Below are 22,835 nucleotides of genomic sequence, written 5' to 3'. Positions count from 1 at the left end.
TTTTGGCATAATTCGAGAACTAATGAAGCTAATAAAGTTAAGTCATTACTTCAGAATAAGAATCAATCTATTCATACTTTAAGAAGTAGCTTTCATTTAAGGGGGGGTAGGGTCTAACACTTTCACAAAATCGATTTTTTTATTTTTTTATTTTCTTATTGTAAAACATTTCAAGAATGTTGTGTCAAATTTTCAAGTCAATTGAAGCAAAACTGTAGAAATTATAGGCCTTTATCTCCTCCTATCTAATGCTGCAAGAAAGCAAGAGCAGAAACTTCAAACGCGATTTTCTCGAAAGCACGTTTTTAAAGTCCGTGGACATCGTCATTTGAAAACTACTTATCCGATTCTTTTCAAATTTGGAACATATTTTCTACATATAAAATACCAGACCCCAACGTTTTTCTTTTTTGTTTTTTTTTTTTTACTTTGGGGAGATTTTACAGGTGAAAAATGGCCAATTTTTTCGTGAAAAATCGTAGTTTTTACTTCAAACAGCCACAAAAATTTCATAAATTTTTTTAAGTTAAATAAAAACGTTGGGGTCCAGAAAAACATCTATTAAAAATATTTTCCTCTGATTTTTTGACTTCAGATGATTCTGTGCTGAGATACAGTGTCCACCGCAAATCCTGTTTTCTAAAAGGCATCCTCGAAAGTGCTCCGTTACCGGCTCATTTTTCAATATTTTTCTACAAAAAAATTACTAAATGTTCTTTTAACAATGCTTTGTATAATGCAAAAAATTTGAATACATTTGTTTGAACGATAGCTCCAAAAAAAAAATCGTGAAAATGGTGTTTTTTTATACCCGTTAGACCCTACCCCCCCCTTAAAGAGGTAGTTTTAGATGTTCAAATTCCAATTGAAAACGATATACTACCTAATAAACAAAAATTCAAATTGTTTTCTACACACGTTCCTTCAGTTTTACAAAGTGTAGCAAAACACACCGGGTTAGCTATTTAATAATACTCCACGATTCAATTGGTGGCCTGGTATTGAAAACCTATCCAATTCCCTCGTGTTTCATTTTACACTCGTGCTCGAACTCGAAATTGGTTTGAAAAATAATTGTTTTATCAATTGAGCTAAATAATTAATGTTTCCATAGATTTTTGATTTAAATAAATTTTATCGTGATTAACTAGAATTTATTATAAACTTTATTCTATGAATGAGTTGCTTAGAGCAAAGGTTCCCGAAATCACAGAAAATCCGTTATTTCACAGAATTATGAGAAAACTTTTATCACAGCATCTGTGTCACAGAACACAAATTTTTGAAATATTTACAGACTTTGAATTAGAGAAGTATGGAAAGATTTTCAACGTAAACTGATTTTTCCCAACTAAAATATAAAAATGCTCCAAGTTATCATGAATTTTCAATGAAATTAAAGGAATTAAGGGAATAAGAAATCCTGAAAAAACAGATTTTTTTTCTCAAAAACATTGATTAAGAGAAACGTACAGTTTTTTTTTTGCAAAAAAAACAACTTTTGTATTACTGACTAAGTCGTTACCTTCAAAAGTTGATCGGGGCAACATGACCCTAAACACTCACATTCAAATAATAAATCAAATATATAACGAATTGAATTTTTGAGATAAAAAAAACTAAAATTTGAGTTTAGAGAATCGATTCTTTTAAAATAGGATAAAGTGAATCAAATTGAAAATTGAACTTTTCTAAGCAAGAAATAAATTTGAACGGCTATTTTGAGAACAACTTTTGAACGCTGAGTTTCTTTTTTTTTTACGTAAAAACATTAATTTTTGAACTTTAAAATCTTCAAAGATAAAATTTAATTAAAGTTTTCACAGTTACGCAAGGATTAAGAATAAGAGCTATTAAAGATGTCGACAGCAGAAAATGGTTCCGCTCAAGATCATATTTTAGTTCCGCTCAAGATCAGCGTGGTTCCGCTCAAGATCAGAATTCTTACTTCAGTAAAACAGCTCTAAAGTTATTAGGATTTACTCTAAAATATTCTAAAAATCATCATTAGAAAGCAGAAAACAAGATCTATCCGCTGAACTGAAAAAAAATTTGTTCGGATATCACCCATAGCCATACCGCTTGATCAACTGTTAAGAGTTGCGTTGAATTGAGCCAATTGGTTCCGTTCAAGATCATTTACCCTATTGCAAGCCTTATATTTCAAATGAACAACATGGATTCATGCCTAAGCGCTCTACGACTACAAACCTGTTGACATTCACGTCTACTGCGAAAGACAGTTTCGCCATGGGATCTCAAACCGACGTCATCTACACTGACCTGTCAGCTGCTTTCGACAAGGTGAACCATGACATAGCCATCGACAAACTCGATCGTATTGGTATCTTCGGTCTTTACTGGAATGGTTCCGTAGCTATCTGGTTGGACGTAAACTCATTGCTCGAATAGTTGAATTATTTTCCAGTCAATTCTCTGCCAAATCCGGAGTGCCTCAAGGAAGTCATCTAGGACCAATAATATTCCTGATATACTTCAACGACGTGCTGTTGCTCCTTGATGGTCCAAAATTAGCGTATGTTGATGACCTTAAACTGTATCGCCGAGGCCCCGAGGATGTAAACTTCTTACAGAGCCAATTCAACCTCTTCGCCTCTTGGTGTGATGTCTATTGCCTTCCCTTGAATCGTAGTAAATGCGCAGTAATTTCGTTTTACCGCAAGCGGAACCCGTTATCAGCCATTTATCATCTTGGAAACGACGCTATCGCTCGTGTCGAACAAGCTAATGATCTTGGCGTGATCACAGTTGAATTTCAAGATTCACACAAACTACATCGTCGACAAAGCCTCCAGATGTCAAGGTCCTCTTTTTCGCATGACGAAAGACTTCAAGGATGTCTACTGCTCGAAGAGTCTTTATTGTAGCTTGGTTCGATCGACCCTTGAATATGCCTCAGCTGTTTGGTGCCCATATTACCAAAACGGCTCAGAGCGTATTGAGGCCATTCAACGGCGTTTTTTTGCGATACGCTCTCCGACAACTCAACTGGCACGACCCGATCCGACTTCCAAGCTACGAGAGTCGCTGTCGTCTAATCGACATCAACACGCTGCAAGCCCACCAGACCGCCACACGAGCCTTGTCGTTGCTGATTTGCTCTCATAGGGAATAGACTGCCCCGCATTGTTAGAGGAACTTCGACTCAACGTACGATCACGAGTTTTGAGGAATCGTGATCTTCAGATATTTGTCCCTCTCCGGCTGAAAAATTATGGGGCCAACACAGCTCTAATCGGTGTTATAAAAACATTTAACCGCTACTCAGAGTACTTCGACTTTGACGTTTCGCGTGATGTACTTCGAAGAAAAGTTCTTAGAGTTTTAAGTCTAACGTAGATTACCGCTTTATGTACATTGTCTTTAATTTTAATTTTTCATTTGGATCAATAAGTAATCTGTTGATTTATAATAAATAATAATAAATAACAGCTTAGAATGGATTGTAATATTTACATATTTTGAGACATTCTGCTCAAAAAATAAGTAAAAATAATGATTGGCTTTGAGTTTATGCCGATTATATAAAACCCGTCTAAAGGCGGGATCGGGTTTAACAGGGTTGAATTAATGTTTATCTGGTTGTCTGTCTGTTCCCTATAAACTTGAAAACTACTGAACCGATCCATGTAAAATTTTGTATGTTAAAGTTGTTGAGGTCGGAGATGGTTTCTAAAATACTTTCAACCCACTTCGACATGCAGGAGGGGGGAAGGGGTGGTGATCCTTTATACAAAATTAATGAAAATATGACACAATTCGAACAATTTTCGGAAACTACTGAACCTATAAATGTGAAATTTTGTGTGTAGCCGTTTTCAAGACCGGTAATGGTTTCTATAACTGTACTTTCAATTCCTTCCTAATCCAAAAACGGGGGGCTCCCATACAAAATTAATAAAAAAATGACAATTTTTACAACCCTCGATGAATTTTGATTAAAAATTAATAAAATTAAGCATTATGACATAATCAGGTGCAAGGTCGAACGAAAATGGGGGGTTTTAGGGGTTTAACCCCCCTCATCGAGATTTTTTCAAGTAAAATTTTCATCGTAGTATCGGAAAATTATTCGATCTTAGAGAGTGTTTAAAATTAAAAGCAAGGCACAAATTTAGATTTGCAATTCGATCAACCTTTTGTATTGTACTCTTAACTTGACATATAAAAACTCTTTCTCTTCGGGCTTTTATTAATTAGTGTAACTAAACAGAAACAGAGTTTAAAACGCATCATTTTTACTTCAAAATGAATTAATCAAATACTAATTTTAGACATCGACAAGTTATTACTAAAAATGTTAGTTTAGAAAAAATCGATTATACCTTCAAACAACAATTTCAGTCTCAATTTTATGTTGTACACAGTAAAAAAAATGTAACGATGGAAGATGTAATTTCTGGAGATGATGTAGCATTACGGATTTCTGATGCAATAATACATCAAAACGATGTACACAATGCGAACACGTCGTGTGGTGTAATATCACAACTTTCCATGTGATACCGCATCAAGTAGTCAATGTTTTCCTCAATTGAAGTCTCAAATTTTATTCATTTCCAAAAGTTTGAAACGGATTACGAAACTCAGCAGTATTTGTTTGACTTGTAAGTACTACCAAAATCAATTAAATTTCTAAGCAAAACTATTGCTTTAAGTTTCATTTCATTATTTCTTATTTTTAGGGAATTTGGCCCACTTGACTCAGCGGAGAAGATATTATGATTTGAAACACCCGGATTATAAGGATAGTATTTTATTTTATTCATCTTTCCTCTGGGTTTTTCATTTATAGCTTTGAAGAAACGATGTATTCCGGCTTGCAAAAAACAAAGTGGTTTAAACCAATCGATTTGGGAACAAAATTTGGGAAGATTCTACATGAAGTCTGAACGAAAATTTATGATGCTTCAGCGTAATGCCCAATAATCGGGCAGCTCCAGCATGGAAGTCCAATTTCAAGATAAGGAGAATGCTATACAGAAAATGTTGATGAATGTTTAATACAGTCAGGCTTGGAGCTTTGTATAGCAAACGTAAATTCAACAAATATAAACTTGACAAATCTATCTATAATAAATTTTAAATTGCTTTAAAGTTTTTGGCTCAGTTTGTTTTTGATTGAATTTCGACATCCCTTTTCGACTCGTTTAAAACCCCTGATCTTAATTCTGAATAAATAAATGTATCACATTTAAGGAAAATCATGAATGATAGCGTCTAGAACATAACTTCTTACTCTGGTTTGTCTACTACGTGACATTTATGGAGTAACTGATACATCAACAGAATGTAATTTTAGGTACCATTTGCGACTCAAGTTATGTGCACGTTTTTGATGTAATATCGCAACACTTTTTTGTTGCTGTGTATTCTTGTTCTTCTAAATGCACTACATGACATTTGAAAAGGTTTTGATGAATTACACAAGGCCACAAAATTTACATTTTTCCGGAGTGCAATGAATTTAAAAAGTAATTTTGACTAATTTGAGTGCTTTAACTCTAAATATGCATTTTTTCTTTCAGCTACCTTAATAACTTTTCAAAATAGCTCAAAATTCTTCAGGGAAGCTCTGCACTTTTTGACAAAACTTGAAAACAACAACATAACTTTTTTAAAAAAAAGTATTGAAACAATTATCAACTTTCATCAAGACTTCAAGTAATTTTGAGCTCTGCAAAAAAGTTATAGAAGTATTCTATTTGTTGACTTTTCCTCATGTAACGAATTTTAAAAGAAGTTGTAAAAAACGTTTTATTAAGATACTTTTTGAAGCATAAATCTTATCGTTTTGCAGGTTTCAACAAATTTGTGAATGAAATCAAGCTTTTTTTAAAAACTTTCTGCAGTTATGTCACAAATACTTGTACTGATATCTTTAGAAAATTTTAAAAAAATTGTTAGATTTTACTTTTCTAGATCATGCATCATCACAAACATCAAAATATTATTCCTTTATTGAATGAAGTATAATGAACGAAACCAGGTTAGATAGTTATTCATTTATCAATGATTGAGTTCACTTGAAACAGACACATTTTAAAACTCCATATAATCAAAACTAAATGTGATAGTCAAAATTCAACAACAACAATAAATCAATCTTTCAAACATAATCACCAAAGTGCTGTTCCCTTGAGTTATCAAATGAATTCTATAAATAAGTTTTTATAATGGTAAGACGTGTTTATTGAAAAAAAAAAAAAGAAAACCCTCTAAAATGTCAAAAAATGTTTTTTGTCTTCATATTTTGTTTTAATTTTCAAATGATTTTACTGAATTTTATTGTACAGTTTTTCTTTACATTTTTAAAGAAATTTACCGAATTAACTGGTCCAGTCATTTTTTTTTAAAATAATTTAGATAAGCTTCCCAAGCAACCAAAAGTCTCGTTAAAACGGTCGAACACTGCTAAATCAGCATAATCAATGTGCTGAAGTTCGTTTTATTCAGCCCAAAATTTAAGTTCTTATTGAAACTTTGAAGTTCCATTACAGATTTGAACGGCCTTCTATTCAGCCCACAAGTAAACGTTTAATTAGCAAAAACAAAAAACAATTCTCCTCTCTTCTCTTACTTTGGTCACCACCAGCCCATGTGGTGCTGCCGGTTTCTCGGCATCCATCTTTATTCCTCCCATCACCTCCCTAAATTGATCTTACTTAATTGCTTTGTTTTTAACTTTGTTCGATACATGCCGGAACGCATGCCAGTTCTGCTACACTATTATTTGATTCGCTTACTCAAGCAATCAAACAACCTAATGGAAAAAATTAGTTCTGGTGAGGAAGTTTTTGGAACTTCAAGTCCATAGAAGGCTATTTGAGCAACCTTTTGTAACTTTCATGCTCACATTCGAGAAAACTCGGTACCAATTCCCTTTGAAACCTTTGTTCAGCGAAATTCGAACTTTGGAGGCACGAGTTTAATTCGATATGAGACTTTTGGTAGCTTGGGTTATTGTCTATGTTTTCCAATTCTGAATTCATGTGTTTTAAAAACATAAACTTTTAAAAATTGTCGTTATCTGAAATTTTCATTTCAAATCGCGAATAATTTTTTTTTTCAAATTCAAAACACTTTAGCGGAATTTATCAACCCTTCAGATGAAAATGAAGAATAGAAATGTGAATTAAGATGAACAATAAATAACAATTATTATCAATTGATCATGGTAAATCTTTAACCTGGTCTGACTTATTTTTAGAATTCAGAATTTTTTTTTGAAATCGGTGTTTTGGTAATATTTATTTCATCAAAATTGAAAACTAGATTGCTTTAAAATTATTTTTAAGCATATTCCTTATTCAGAGAAAGGAACATCATTTTGAAAAAATTATCAATAACTTACCAAAATATCATTGATTTGAAACTTTCTTCGTGGTTTGTTTTGGAAATTTTGATTTGTTTTATAAGTAATTTTTTTTATTTTTTTTATTTGTGTGATAGTCATGTATAAGAAAATTATGTTAGAAATATATTTCCTTATTTATTGTGCACTTTTCGTTTTTTATTATTTTTAGCTTAATTTGAATTTCGAAAATAATTGTCAAATAAGTTTGAACAAAATTAGATGATTTTTTTTGGCTAGTGAAGTAGACAATGTGCAACTCGAGACCCCATACACCCAACCCTCGGGTAGTGGTCATATCACCTCTTGTCTGCAACTCCGATTCTCTACCTCCCCGTGGTACTAGCTGGGGCGCGAGCAACCTTAGCGGAGATCAGGTACCCAACCCCGGTGGATGCTTTGGTCGCATGTAGACTGAGTTAGGGGGCTTCGTACGCGTCTGTTCTCCATGTTAGGGGCGGCGTGCGGAGTGCAACAACGTCCTGGTGGTGTTCGGGACCCAAAACAGCAACATCACGATGGTCCTCCTGCGAGATAGTGGGGTTAGCTGCGGGCCTTGCGAGCCTGTGACTACTAAAAAAACATAAGCAACGAATAACGAACAACAAATTTCGGATGGAAATCGGCAAAGACCCACGCGACGAAAAGGGACTAGCGATTGGAAACTTGGAACATGGAACTGCCGATCTCTAAATTTTGTGGGCAGTACCCACGTGCTGTTCAACGAATTGAAGAGCCGCAAATTCGACATCGTAGCGCTGCAGGAGGTATGCTGGAAGGGCTCCACGGTACGAACGTATCCCGATGGTCGTGCCATCTACCAGAGCTGCGGCAACACACACGAGCTTGGAACAGCTTTTATAGTGATGGGAAAGATGCAAAAGCGCGTGATCGGGTGGTGGCCGATCAACTCACGAATGTGCCGGTTGAGAATCAAGGGTCGGTTCTTCAACATCAGCATCATCAACGTGCACAGCCCTCACCTCGGAAGTACCGGTGACGACAAAGACGAATTCTACGCGCAGCTGGAGCGTGAATACGACCGTTGCCGAAAACATGATATCAAGATCGTCATCGGGGATTTCAATGCTCAGGTCGGCCAGGAGGAGGAATTTAAACCGACAATTGGAAAGTTCAGCGCGCACCAGCTGACCAACGAAAACGGCCTCAGACTTATTGATTTCGCCGCCTCCAAACGAATGGCCGTACGTAGTACCTTTTTTCAGCACCGCCTCCCACACAAGTACACCTGGAGATCACCGTACCAAACGCAATCACAGATCGACCACGTTTTGATCGACAGCCGGCACTTTTCGGACATCATCGACGTCAGATCCTGTCGGGGCGCCAACATCGAGTCGGACCATTATCTGGTGATGGTGAAGATGCGCCCAAAACTCTCCGTAGTGAACAACAAGCGAAACCGGCGCCCGCCTCGGTTCAACATCGCGCGACTGAAGCAACCTGAGGTCGCGGCAGACTACGCGCAATCGGTCGAAGCAGCGCTGCCGGCAGAGGGCGAGCTTGACGAAGCCCCTCTCGAGGACTGTTGGGATACCATCAAAATGTGTGGCGGAGAACGTCATCGGTTATGTGGAGCGATCTCGACGGAACGACTGGTTCGACGAGGAGTGTAGGAGGGTGATGGACGAAGAGAATGCCGCGCGGGCGGCAGTAGTGCAAAGAGGCACCCGTCGAAATGTGGAAAATCACCGACAGCGGAAGAGGCAGCGAGTCCGACTTTTCCAGGAGAAAAAGCGCCGCCTGGAGGAGGAGGAGCTCGAGGAGCTGGAGCAGCTGCATCGTTCCCAAGAAACACGAAAGTTCTATCAGAAACTCAACGCATCCCGCAAAGGCTTCGTGCCGCAAGCCGAAATGTGCCGGGATAAGGACGGGGGTATCCTGACGGACAATCGTGAGGTGATCAAAAGGTGGAAGCAGCACTTCGATGAACACCTGAACGGCGCACATGCAGGAGATCAAGACGGTGGGGGAAGGTACATCGCCGGCGTAGCCAACGACGAAGAGGAGCCACTCCCAACGATGAGTGAAGTTAAGGAAGCCATTCGCCAGCTGAATAGAAACAAGTCGGCTGGGAAGGATGGCATCGCAGCTGAACTCATCAAAATGGGCCCGGACAGGTTGGCCGATTGCCTACATCGGTTGATAATCCGGATCTGGGACATAGAACAGCTACCGGAGGAGTGGAAGGAGGGGGTAATATGCCCCATCTACATGAAGGGCGACAAATTGGACTGTGAGAACTACCGAGCGATCACTGTCCTCAATGCCGCCTACAAAGTGTTGTCCCGAATCCTACTCCGCCGCCTAACGCCACAAGCAAACAGATTCGTGGGAAGTCATCAGGCCGGCTTCATGGAGGGACGGTCTACGACGGACCAGATATTCACATTGCGGCAAATCCTCCAAAAATGCCGTGAACACCAAGTCCCTACGCATCATCTATTCATCGACTTCAAAGCCGCATACGACACGATCGACCGTAACGAGCTATAGAAAATCATGGACGAGAACGGCTTTTCCGGGAAGCTGATCAGACTGATCAAGGCGACGATGGATGGAACGCAGTGCTGTGTGCGGATTTCGGGTGAATTGTCGAATTCATTCGAATCGCGCAGGGGGCTTCGACAAGGTGATGGTCTATCCTGCATGATGTTCAACGTGGTGCTAGAAGGTGTTATTCGACGAGCGGTGGGCGAAATGCGGGGCACGATTTTCAACAGATCCAGTCAACTTATCTGCTTTGCCGATGACATTGATATAGTCGGCAGATCATCTGCGGCGGTGGATGAGATCTACCGCAAACTGAAACGCGAAGCAGGAAGGATTGGGTTGATGATTAATACGTCCAAGACGAAGTACATGCTGGCCTGCGGATCCGAGACCGACCGAACCCGCTTGTCCAGTAATAACAAGGTCACGATTGACGGCGACGAGCTGGAGATAGTCGAAGACTTTGTCTATCTCGGCTCACTGGTGACCGCAGACAATGACACCAGCCGTGAGATCCGGAGGCGAATTATCAGCGGAAGTCGTGCCTACTATGGACTCCACATGCAACTGCGGTCGAGAAGACTTAGCCCTCGCACGAAGTGTAACCTGTATATGACGCTCATTAGACCGGTTGTTCTATACGGGCACGAGACATGGATATTGCTCGAGGAGGACCTGCGTACACTCGGAGTATTCGAGCGACGAGTGTTAAGAACCATCTTTGGCGGCGTACAGGAGAACGGAATGTGGAGGCGAAGGATGAACCACGAGCTCGCGCGACTCTACGGCGAACCCAGTATCCAGAGGGTGGTGAAGGCTGGCCGGATACGCTGGGCGGGACATGTTGCGAGAATGCCGGACGACTGTCCTGCAAAACAGGTGTTCCCTACGAATCCGGTAGGAACAAGACGAGCGGGGGCGCAACGAGCGAGGTGGTTAGACCAAGTGGAGCGTGATCTGGCGAACGTGGGGTGCCCGAGAAATTGGAGAACGGTTGCTATGAACCGAGTGAATTTTAGGAATTATGTTCGTCAAGTTATGTCGTGAGACGGAATACTATGTAAATAAAAAAAATAAAGATGATATATTGTATTGATAGACGCTTCCCATTTCCATGAATGAAGACCCTCATTTCCAATAATTGTAACACACTTATTTTTAATGTAATGTAATGTCTTAGAGTTTTCATAAAGTTTGGCACACTTTTTGAATATGTTCAAATTTTCCTGTATTTAAAAGTTCCTCCCACTTCAAAAAAGGGCGATTTTTTTTATTTATGGGGTTTATTTATTGTATAAAAGATTCCCCATTTTTTCTAAAGAGTGGCTCCTTCAACGTTCAAACCTTTAAGCTACGCTGAGACTCAAGACAATCTAGAAGCTCAGATGCCATGAAAAAAAGTTTGCTTTTGAATAATGTTTAAATTTGATTGAAAAGAAAGTTTTTATCATCAAAACAGTTTTAACGAACCTTTCTTTTTCCTGAAAGGGGTAGTAAAGTACATCGGGTCAGCTAGTGAAATATTAAAATACCAAATTTTAAATTTTATTTTTCATAAGCAAATGAAAGAGCGTGCAAAATTCTATTTATATTATCACTTCCTATTACGTTAATGAACCTTCAACAGCTAGTTCAATACCTTGATATGGGTGAGTGTTCAAAAATAAGTCCCTAAAGAATTAAGCAGGTTCGACATGGGTCAAAATGCTATTGAATTTATTTTTTTTTTGGTTCTTCGAGCCTGCAAACTACTCTTTAAGTGTTTTATCATAGCTGTGAACATGCTTGTAATTGTTGAATTCATCACAGCTATGCAGAAAACCTCTTGGAAGTAGACTCCAATAATGACACGTTCTCCTGAATTGGACTTAATTCGGCTGAACTGTGAAAAACAGAAACTTTATTTTCAATTTTGTATCACACTTTATTATCATTTTGTATTTTGTGCGTGTGTTAAGATGATTTGTTTTTTTTCTTTTTTTTTTATAGTAATTTAACCTATTAAGGTCATTCTTCCTCGTTGATGATTTGTTGATTTATGAGTAACATATTGGTAAATAGTTGCAAGGTGGTCCAAAATATGCACCCGGTTCAAAATAAGTCCGTTAATAATAATCACAGAATCGATTAACGGAGGTCGGTAGAATATAGACGTCAAAATAATTAATTACCATCCGATTTTTTTTTCAAATTACTGAACTGATTCGATGAAATAAATTACCGAATTCGGTAATTTCAGTTAACTGTGTAATTAGTTAATCAAGCAGTTACAAGATAAATGAAGATCTTATTTGTCATAAAAATGCAAATAATAAAATTGAGAATCTATTTGTATCTATTCCAATCACAAGGAACGTAGCATACACCAAAATAAAGTTTATGCCTAGAGCAGTCTAGAGCAGTGGTTTTTAAACTTTTTTCACTCAACGCTCCCCTGTCTTGACATTTGAGAGCTCACAGCTCCCCTAGAAGTGTTTTTGAACAAAATTGTATAAAAATACAAACAAAATGGGTAGTTCTCAGCTCTTTAACCGCCCCCTTCTAGGCTCTCAACGCCCCCCAGGTGGAAGTAGGGACCACTTAGAAAATCACTGGTCTAGAGAGAGGCCCCTAAGAAGTTGAAAGATGTGTAAAATTTATTTACTTTTAATGGATAACACCGACAATTTTCAATATCTTAATTTAAAGGTTGTGCCAATTTCAGCCTTTTAAATGGTTTATCTCCATACTTTTGAATTAAAACAACTTTTAGAGAAAAAAAATGAAAAAGAATGTTTCCTACGAAGTAATTTTTCCACACTTCTACCCGCCAGACTCTCAGGGCCTCAATTGTTATCAAAATTTGAAATTTTGAATCTATATTTTGTTTAAAACAAACCTACAGGTTCTCATATTTTAATTGTATGTATGTAAATTTAAATGTAAATTGCGAACGGTATCATGGGAATTGTATTTCACCAATCCAATACAGTAAAATTTGATCTTTTATAACGCTTTCGCTTCCAAATTGTGTTTCTCGTCGATGCTTATCAGATAACTCCACTAATTTCATTACATTCACCATCCCCTTAATTGAGCCCTTATTTGTTCACCAAAATGGAGAAAAAAAATCTCACAAACGTGCACCCCGAACGAGAAGTGATTATACGATGTTTTGTGCGTCGGTCGTGTTGAATAGAATCCACTAACATGCGTATTTTTTTTTCTTCCATCAGCTCCTTCTTCACCTTACACAGGCTCAAGCTCATAAATTTTCATCATCGCACTCCATTGAGCGGAAACTGAGGGGAATTTAACTCTTCAGCAAGGATCGAAAAATAAACAACCATGATTAAAATTTCACTTTCGTTCCTCGGCTGTGGCTTCGCGTTTTTTTTCGAAAATTCTACGGAATCACATCCATCCCAATCATCCCGGGGAGACTCCTCACTGGGCGAATTGATTTTCGTTAGATCCACTTTTACTCAGCCAACAGATTTCACTTCTAACGGTGTGTTAGGATGATGGTTGATAGAAAAAACGGCAAAATGGAGGTGCACCTATTATTCGATCTTCCTACCCACACTCTTTTCCTGGGTTAGGACAATCACCTTAGGAAGAAAAAAAAAGAACCGGAACTAAGCGACAGCAAGCACTTTTTCCTTTAACATCGTAGATCTTAGAGTAACAAAAATAGCTCCACTAAGAAACTCCACAAAACTACTTCAAAGCCTGAAGCAACGGCTTTTCCCACCGAATAGGATTTCTGTTCGAATTCTTCAAGCTCAATATGCAACCGAGCGTTTCCGGAAGCTCGACAGTCTCTCGCGACCGAAGGCTGATAACTGAATCTGGGGATGTGTTTTTGATGGTTCCGAAGGGTTTTTCCCCAGTATCCAGCCAGCTGACGACTCCAGCAGCATCCGACCCAATGCTATAAATACCTTCACATCAACTCACCGAGAGAAGAAATCGCCGCCACTGACTGATAACAGAAAACAGAACCAGAGTTCGCTCACCTTCTCCCAAAAACTCCCACCAAACAACCCACCTGTTGGAGACTCCGGGGTCTCTCGGCTCTTCGTTGTGGAAAAATGTCCGCCTTGAAGCTTGAAGTTCGAGAATAGATTCCAGTACTATTTTTCACATTTCAAACAAAGACTTTCAATTATAAAACCTTTATAAACACTTTTCACACGAGTAAAACATCGATAAAATCTAAATTTCAAACCAGTCATTCAGCTTCCACAAGGATTTACATCACTCGAAAATCGAGACTTTTATCTCACGCACCAACGTGTTGCTGAAGTAGCTCGCGACCGATTGTGATGAGAAAAATTAAAAGCAAAAAAGGACACAATTTCGGATGCATGAGATGAGGATGTACCAACAACGAAAGGATCAGAACCTGGGGAGCAACAATCAAAACAACACCCCCACCCTGTCACTAATACAACTTCAAATTGGGAGCAACATTCCGTTGAAGGGGACCATCAGAATTGTCATGCTGCTTTCTAATGGCTCCATGCATCCGGGCAGAGGTGTTTTAAGGTTTTCTATACGTTCTAAAATATGCTAATAATGAGAATTGTAACAATTTTTGAAACAAATTTTACACTTCCTATATGTGACTTGTATTTCAGTAATAAAGTGACCTTAAGAGAATAAGATAAATTTCGGAAACCAACGAGTTAAACAAATTTTAATAATAAATAAGGAAGGAATACATTATTTTGTAATTGGATAAATACAATAATTTAAGATGAATATGACTACTCATAAGCTAAGTGTTTTAAATTGAAAAATTTTTATTTATTAATTGTACTGAAAGTCCTCTAAAAACGAAATGTATAAACTTCGGATCATCTCATTCTTTCATCGCTCATACGCGAACTTTCATGAAAAGTGGTTCAAATACTAACTACTACAGGGGGGAACTGCTGCTTTTGTAATCAAAACTCAACTTCAATGAGATCAATGAGATAGACCGTAACAACGTAGTAACAAGTCATTTTTTAGCATATTTTTAAAACTACATTTGAAAAACAAAATGCTTTCCGAAATTCGAATATTTTGCTGGAATTGAGATTAGACGCAATGTTATACCTATTAATCTAAAGTTGTTGTTGAAGTTATAACGCGTTCCTTCACAAGTCGAAAAGCCTTTTGCTGTTCGGGGCCCCACAACCAGTTTTTGGGGGTTCTTAATTTCTGCAAAGTTTTGGATATGGGGGCTCACGAATGATGCTAGCTCATGGAAGCTTTTAAGTTCAGAAGTCGTTGTAGGATCACGGAATTAACGGATAGTTTTAATTTTCGCCTCTTCCATGTGAAATCCTTTTTCATCTAGTTCATGTCCTAAGAATTTCACTTGTCTGTTCATAGATGTACTTATCATTATTAAGTGTAAGACAATTGGTACGCAACACCTTTAACACTTTCACTGTTATTTTGTGCAATTCTTCCAAGGTGGGGATGTAAATGAGGATATCGTCTATGAATATGATAACCTTTTTGTATTCCTTCTAGGATCCTTGTCATCTCCAGCTGGAACACTTCCGGCGCGCAATTAACTCCAAACATTAAGCGAGTGAATCTAAACATATCGGTTTCTGTCAGGAATGTAGTCAGGTCCCGTGACTCCCTGCTAAGTTCTAAATGGTAGAACGGGTTACTAAGGTCCAGCTTCGTAAAATACTTGGTGCCGTGGAGTTTTACACGCATTTAGTCTACTAAGTTGCGTATGCTCGTAGCTGTCGGTTGTCAGGATTCGCTCTAGGTTCATTTGATGGAAGAATAAAGGATATTTGCGTTTGATATAAAAATATTTTCTTATTTCGTTATGAAAATCTATTTTAATTAGTTTAATCAATTACGGAACTGTACCTGCTCATGCTCGTCTTCAGACCATCCGTGCAGTGGCATCTTTTCCTCGTTTTCAGGGATGTTGTTCATCGAGTCTATTCGACAAGTGGATGCATAATGTCCATGTTTTTAGCATTTTCTGCACAGATGGATTTTGTCCAGCGTTGAACGAACACGCTGGACAAAATCCATCTGTTTGTTGTTGTCGGTTACTCTAGCAACGCGAACGATAAACAAAAAACAGTAACATCAACCCCCAGATGGAAAAGCGGTACGTCGGCGGTACCTAAGGACAAAAACGACTTCCGACTAGTCGTTAATATGAGGGCATCGAATAAGGCTATAAAGTGGGAATATTCCGGTTGGCCTTAGTAGACTAAATGCATATTAAACTCCACGGCGCCAAGTATTTCACGAAGTTGGACCTTAGTAACGCGTTCTACCATTTAGAACTTAGCAGGGAGTCATGGGACCTGACTACATTCCTTACAGAAACCGATATGTTTAGATTCACCCGCTTAATGTTCGAAGTTAATTGCTCTTCGGAAGTCCAACGGGAGATGACATGGATAAACCTATCTATTTTCGCCTCAAGGAGGAGCACGTGAATTAACGACTGGGTTGACAGATACTAACCCCGCATCGCAGGCTCTTCTTCGTGTTGCTGCTTTCACGATTTCACTTGTGGCTTGAGTATCTGTTCTTGCGTCTTTCACCAATTCTTTGTTGACCATTCCTTTGAGCAATTGCGCTCTCACAAAGCGATCCTGGTCGTTGGGGCTGTACTCACACAGCCGTACTTTTTCGGTTAGTCTAGCATGGAAGTTAACGGTAGATTCCCCGACTCTCTGGTGCATGAAAGATAAAGCTAAATGTTCAGCAGCTTTATCTATCATTGATCTAAAATAACTGCCGACATTATCAACGAACTTTTGATAGCAGTGGGGGTCGTTCAAAGATGGTTTCAGATGGGCTGCTCTTATTATGCTCTGAAGGTTAGCGCCCATAGCAAGAAAGAGTAATTTTGAACGACGAGCAGAGGAAGGTTTGCCACGCCTCCCATACCCAATTTGAAGGAATAACCATTGGAAAAGTGGGAATCAAATCCCATCGAATCGAGCCGCTTGCTCCGTCCTGTAGAGGCGCTGATTGCTCAGTATTACGCCCCCAGTCATTGTCGATCAATACCGGTTGCTGCCATTTTGTTTCCATACATAATTCGAAACAAGAAAGTTATCGCTGGCTGGCTGTTGGTCGAATTTCATTTATGTGTGTTTGCTTACCTTTAATGGCTTTTCGCAAACATTCGGAATCATGGGTGCCTTGACAAATTTTCCCACTTCCGACATTTTGAGGCTTTAAAGAATAAACGAGCAGTTGAAAAAGTATAATTTTCCCTCTGTTCATGTGTGACGATAATTCCTCACTGCCTTTCTCTTTGTCTTACAGAAGATTCCGTTTGTTTCGTCCTGAGAGAGACTCTCATTTTTTAAAAACTGTTTTACAACTTCAAAGTTTCTGTCATTTATTGAGCTTCTCTTGCCGCGATCTTCGAGGCATGTTGTTGACTTTCTAATAAGCTTTCAGCTGAAGCTGCGATACGAGAGTCTTCAAGGCACGCTCTCATTGCTCTGGCTAACATTTTAAAACTGTTGAGGCGGCCTTTGAGAATTTTGAGATACGCTTCTACTTCTCTGGCAAGCTTCCAAAAGCCGCCATGCTTTACTGCTTTCGAGGAACGCTCTCTTTAGCGAGCATTCCATGGTTGTCTCCGCTTGCGGCCTCCACAGCACGCTTTTGCGTTTCATGCACGCTCTCTATCTCTTAGGTAAACATATCTAACTTTTTTTTCTCTTGCAGCCTTCAAGGCACGTTTTTGCGTTGCAGGCAAACTTTCCAAGCAAAATATTGCGCGACCTTCCAGGCACGCTCTCATTAGCAAGTATTCCAAGGTTGTCTCCGCTCGCGGCCTTCGAGGCACGCTTTTGCATTACAGGCAGACTTCCCAACCTGTCATATTTTGCGACCTTCCAGGCACGCTCTCTTTCTCTTAGGCAAGTATTTCAAATTTGCCTTCTCAAGCGGCTTTCGAGGCACGCTTATGTTGTTCTGGAAAACTACCTAAGCTGCCTTCGAGGCACGCTTCCAACACTTCAGACAAGCTGTACAAGCCGCCACACTTTGCGGTTAGAGAAGCACTTCACACATGCCCTCTCTTGCAGCCAACGACGCACGCTCTAGGTGAGCAGGCCGTCAGCCCAAAGACGCCATGTTGCTGCAAAGAACTTTAGTTTTCTCCTCCTACCGACGATCAGGCGATTTTCGCGGGAAACCCTGCCATTCTTAATCAAATGACCAGATAAGGCTCTTGGCAGGATCGCCAATATGGGATTCGGGCCCCGTCCGGTGGAATCTCCGGATAGCTTACCCTGGGTTGCTTCCTCCGCCGACCCGCGATGAGATTGACCCGAGTCGGGGGGCGAAGTGTCGCCGGTTTGCCTGGATTACCGATTGAGTTGATGTTAGCCTTGAATAGTATTGTGACACCACACAATTTTCTCATCGTATTCTCTAATCTCAAAGTTCTATCATTATTTTCAAACGTTCTACTCGCTTTGTTTCGTCACAATTGCTAGCTGTCCTTTCACTCCACTTCAGTTGAAAATCCAAATTGTCATCGCCACTCTTCTTAATCGATTTTTTTTAAACGTTTTTTCAAAATGTATTCCACTGCCATGAGTTTCCATCTATCACAAGTTGTTCTCTTATGTCGCTTCAAAATATTCTTTTTATTTCAAATTTTCTTAAGAAATCGTTCTAAGATTATATATGTTGTTTATAATTTCTTTCAAGCTGTCCTCACAATCTGCTTGTTTTATAATTTTCACCAATCTGCTATCTCAATTTGCTTCAAGGTGTATTTTTTCAAACTAATTTATTTCAAGCCGTTCCCTAAACCCCCTTGTGTTAAGTTTTCAACTTGCTTCAAGGTGTATTTTGGATTTCATATAAAGCTGTCATTTTAACTCGCTTGATCATCAAGCTGTCTTCTCAGTTCGCTTATCCGTGTTTTCCATTTATTTAAAGCTGTCCTCTCAACCCACTTGATCACCAAGCAGACTTCTGGACTCACTTGAAGTTCATCAATATGCTCGGGCAGTTCCCCCAACTCGCCTTCTAAACTCAACCTGTCGTCTCAACTCGCTTAAACTATAATCAAAACGCTCAGGCTGTCCTCTCAACTCGCTTGAAGTTTGCGTCAACATTTTCAGGTTGTCCTCCCAACTTAAGCCGCCCTTTCAACTCGCTTGAAATTGTAATCCGAACGCTCAGGACGTACTCTAAACTCGCCTTTCAATTTGCTTAGGCGGTGCTCCAAACTTGCCTTCCAATCGTAAGCTCGACTCTAAACTCGCTTGAAATTGTAATCAAACACAGGCTGTTCTCTCAACGCTCTAGAAATTGACCCTGCTGCCACTCCTCTAAACTCGTCTGCTTTGATTTATTAAGTAAGTAAGTAAGTAAATAAGTATGTAAGTAAGTCAGTAAGTAAGTAGGGTAGTAAGTAAGTAAGTAAGTTAGTAAATAAGTAAGTCAGTAAGTTAGTAAGTTAGTAAGTAAGTAAGTAAGTAAGTAAGTAAGTAAGTAAGTAAGTAAGTAAGTAAGTAAGTAAGTAAGTAAGTAAGTAAGTAAGTAAGTAAGTAAGGAAGTAATTAAGTTAGTAAGTAAGTAAGTAAGTAAGTAAGTAAGTAAGTAAGTAAGTAAGTAAGTAAGTAAGTAAGTAAGTAAGTAAGTAAGTAAGTAAGTAAGTAAGTAAGTAAGTAAGTAAGTAAGTAAGTAAGTAAGTAAGTAAGTAAGTAAGTAAGTAAGTAAGTAAGTAAGTAAGTAAGTAAGTAAGTAAGTAAGTAAGTAAGTAAGTAAGTAAGTAAGTAAATAAGTAAGTAAGTAAGTAAGTAAGTGAGTAAGTAAGTAAGTAAGTAAGTAAGTAAGTAAGTAAGTAAGTAAGTAAGTAAGTAAGTAAGTAAGTAAGTAAGTAAGTAAGTGTTATGTACGCTTTTAAATCAGGAACAACTATTATCCAACTTGGAAGTTAACTTTAAATAAGGGGATTTTCAATACAATATATAAAATACACTTTTAGGATGGCTCCGTTTATCGTCACGGCTAAGATCAGAATGATCGTTTATTTCATTTCGACTCCGATCGCACATCGATCGGATGAGTAGAAGAACTCGTCTAAACGAGTGATCATTATAGATCATTACAGTGCGTTATGCATTTATCTGGACACTTCAGTCCTCCGTTTTTTAGTAAATTCAATATTAATAAAATTATAACTTTTAAATTCATATAACATTTTTAGACAGCATGGAATTGCTACTTTTCTCTGCTAATTTCTTCGAATACATTTCAATGTATGCCACAGCACTTATAACCCTTGTATGGATCGACTTGCTGGTATTTAATTCAAAACCTTGGGAATGTTTACTGGGCTTCCTCTAGACCGCGTCCAAACCGGACTGCGTATTGCTACGAAGCGCTTTTTTGGTGGATGAGCAACGTGTTCCTCGTCGTCCGGAAATCCTAGGAATTCGTCCTCTGATGATGAACTTCGTCGTCGTTTGCCATTTGGGCTTCCTAGCAAAACTCCTGGCCGGATCATCACGTTCCACCGTCGTTGCGGATTGTGTATCATTTTCAACTGATTACGATGTGCCATTATGACGTGCGTACCCAAAGTGACCTGAAAGATATTAGTAGAATATCTTTTCAAAAATACAGCATTTAACCATTTGGGTATTTCTTTTCGATTCGGATTTAGGTATAATAACTTATCCCCTGCCACCAGCTTGTCAAAGTTGTCAGGAGATGTTTCCAACCTGTAGTCAAATAAATTATCTCTTACAGGATGTTTTCCCAAATTTTGCTCAATTTTTGTTTTAGGATTTATAAGATCTAGAAGCATTTTTGGCTTATAAAGAAATATCTTTTCTGACGGGAACGCACCATCCTCCATAAGACAACTGTTTCTGTAGTTGATTAAGAGCAAGTAAATTTTATCTTCCAAATCTATATTTTTAAATGCAGGATCTAATAAAAACTTTTTTAATACGTCTATGATAGTTCTTACCATCCGCTCGGCTTGTCCGTTACTGGTCGGATTGTAAGGCGGACTTTTGAGCACTCTAATTTTCTGTCGCTCTAAAAAATGTATGAATTCCCGTGAATTGAATGGTGGACCTCCATCCGTGACAACCATGTCTGGCAATCCAAAACGAGCAAAAAAAGCACTGAACTTTTTGTTAACTTTTTGAGCACTTGTGCTATAATTCATAATTTCCACCTCCAGCCATTTAGAATAACTATCTACTATTAGCAGAAAAAATCAGCATGCACTCTACTGAACGGTCGCTTTGTTGGTATCCAAGAAAATATTTCTTTTGGTTTTGTTGCGACAGCCATGGTAGCACAGATATTGCAAGATTTAACAAAATCTTCAATGTCCAAATTCATTCCTGTCCAATAAACTGTGCGTCGCGCTAATGTTTTCATCTTAATTATTCCCCCATGATTAGCATGTAATAGTTTAAGGATTGAATATCTCAAAGCATTAGGAATAACCACTCTGTTTTCAATAAGTAAAACATCGTCTAACACTTCCAGCTTCTCCTTTTGTGAGTAAAAGTTCTTAAATTTCACCTGATTTAATTTTGGCCAACCTGTTTCGACAAATTTTATAACTTCTGCTAAAATTTTATCATTTTTAGTTTCCTTCGAAACTAAAGTAAAGTCTAATGGAAAGTCGCTAGTGAAATTAAAACTGTTTATATGTTCTTGTGTTAAGCTGTTAGGTACTTTCTGATCAAGTGGAAAGCGACTACAAAAATCAGCATTCCTCATTTTCGAAGCTGGACGATATTCGATATCGAAGTCATAAATAGAAAGCTCCATTATATATCGTTGCAGCCTAGTTACATAAATTGAATGTTTTCCTTCTTTACTGAAAATTCCTATCAGCGGCTTATGATCGGTAAAAACCTTAAATTTTTGCCCGAAAAGAAATTTATGGAACTTCTTTACTACACAAACCAGAGCCAGCGCCTCCAAATGTAATATTGGATATTTTTTTGAGCAGTGTTTAGAGAAAAGGACGTAAAACATATAGGTTTCTCTGTTTCATTAATATTGTGAGCTAATACTCCTCCTAAGCCATAGGATGAAGCATCGGTCACAACTACCAGTGGTTTACTGGGGTCGTAGAACTCAAGAATATTAGCTTTTAATAAACAATCTTTACTTTCTTTAAAAGATGCATCACATTCAGTTGTCCATATAAATCGTTGATTTTTCTTAAGCAAATCATAAAGATTGCGCAATTTAGCTGATAGATTTGGAATAAATTTATTGTAAAAGTTTATCAACCCCAAAAAGGCTTTTAATTGTGTCACATCCTGTGGTATTTTAGCATCTTGAATAGTAGATAATTTTTCAGGGGATGGCAATAATCCATCACTAGTTATAATGTGTCCTAAATATTGTAAGGAATTTACAAAAAATTTACATTTCTTAAAATTTATAAAAACATTAGCTTTGTAAAGTCTTTCGAGCACCAGTTCTAATTTAAGCAAACATCCTTTAAAATCCTTTCCTGCGATTAACAGGTCGTCAAGATAGCAACATACATTTTCCAACCCTTTAAGTATTTCGTCCATTACACGTTGAAAATCACCAGCACTGGATGACAAACCTTGTTATATTTGAAAAGACCAATTTCAGTATTTATCACCAGATATTCTTTTGAACGTTCAGACAATTTTAGCTGAGTGTAAGCCCCTGTCAAATCGAGGGAACAAAAAATTTTACATCCAGCCAAAGAAGCGAAAATATCTTGTGCAAGTGGCAAAGGATAAGTACTGGGAATAATAAATTTGTTTAAAGAAACTTTGCAGTCTATTACCATACGAATATCTTCGTTTTTCTTCAATACGGCAATGACCGGAGATGCCCATTCACTAGATTTGACTGGCGTTATGATACCCTGCTTCTCTAATCCTTGTAAATGTTTCAAGAACTTCTCCTTTAGTTTATATGGCACCTGATA

The 22,835-nt window shown here is 38.3% G+C and overlaps 1 protein-coding gene across 7 annotated transcripts in view; it reads right to left on the bottom strand.

Moving 5' to 3' along the window:
* LOC129750784 (serine-rich adhesin for platelets) overlaps window positions 1–14,163 on the bottom strand; it is a 251,248-nt gene extending 237,085 nt beyond the window's left edge. For 2 of the 7 annotated variants that reach the window (XM_055745838.1, XM_055745840.1), the window contains exon 1: window positions 13,449–13,690. The gene's annotated coding sequence lies outside the window, so the exon portion shown is untranslated. The other 5 variants (XM_055745836.1, XM_055745839.1, XM_055745843.1 and 2 more) reach the window with 4 other exon arrangements.
* Between the last annotated feature and the right edge of the window lie 8,672 nt (window positions 14,164–22,835).

Source organism: Uranotaenia lowii, chromosome 3, assembly GCF_029784155.1.
Source record: "Uranotaenia lowii strain MFRU-FL chromosome 3, ASM2978415v1, whole genome shotgun sequence".
Lineage (NCBI taxonomy): Eukaryota > Metazoa > Arthropoda > Insecta > Diptera > Culicidae > Uranotaenia > Uranotaenia lowii.
Note: the sequence above shows the minus strand (reverse complement) of the source record. Positions and strands in the feature narration are given on the sequence as shown.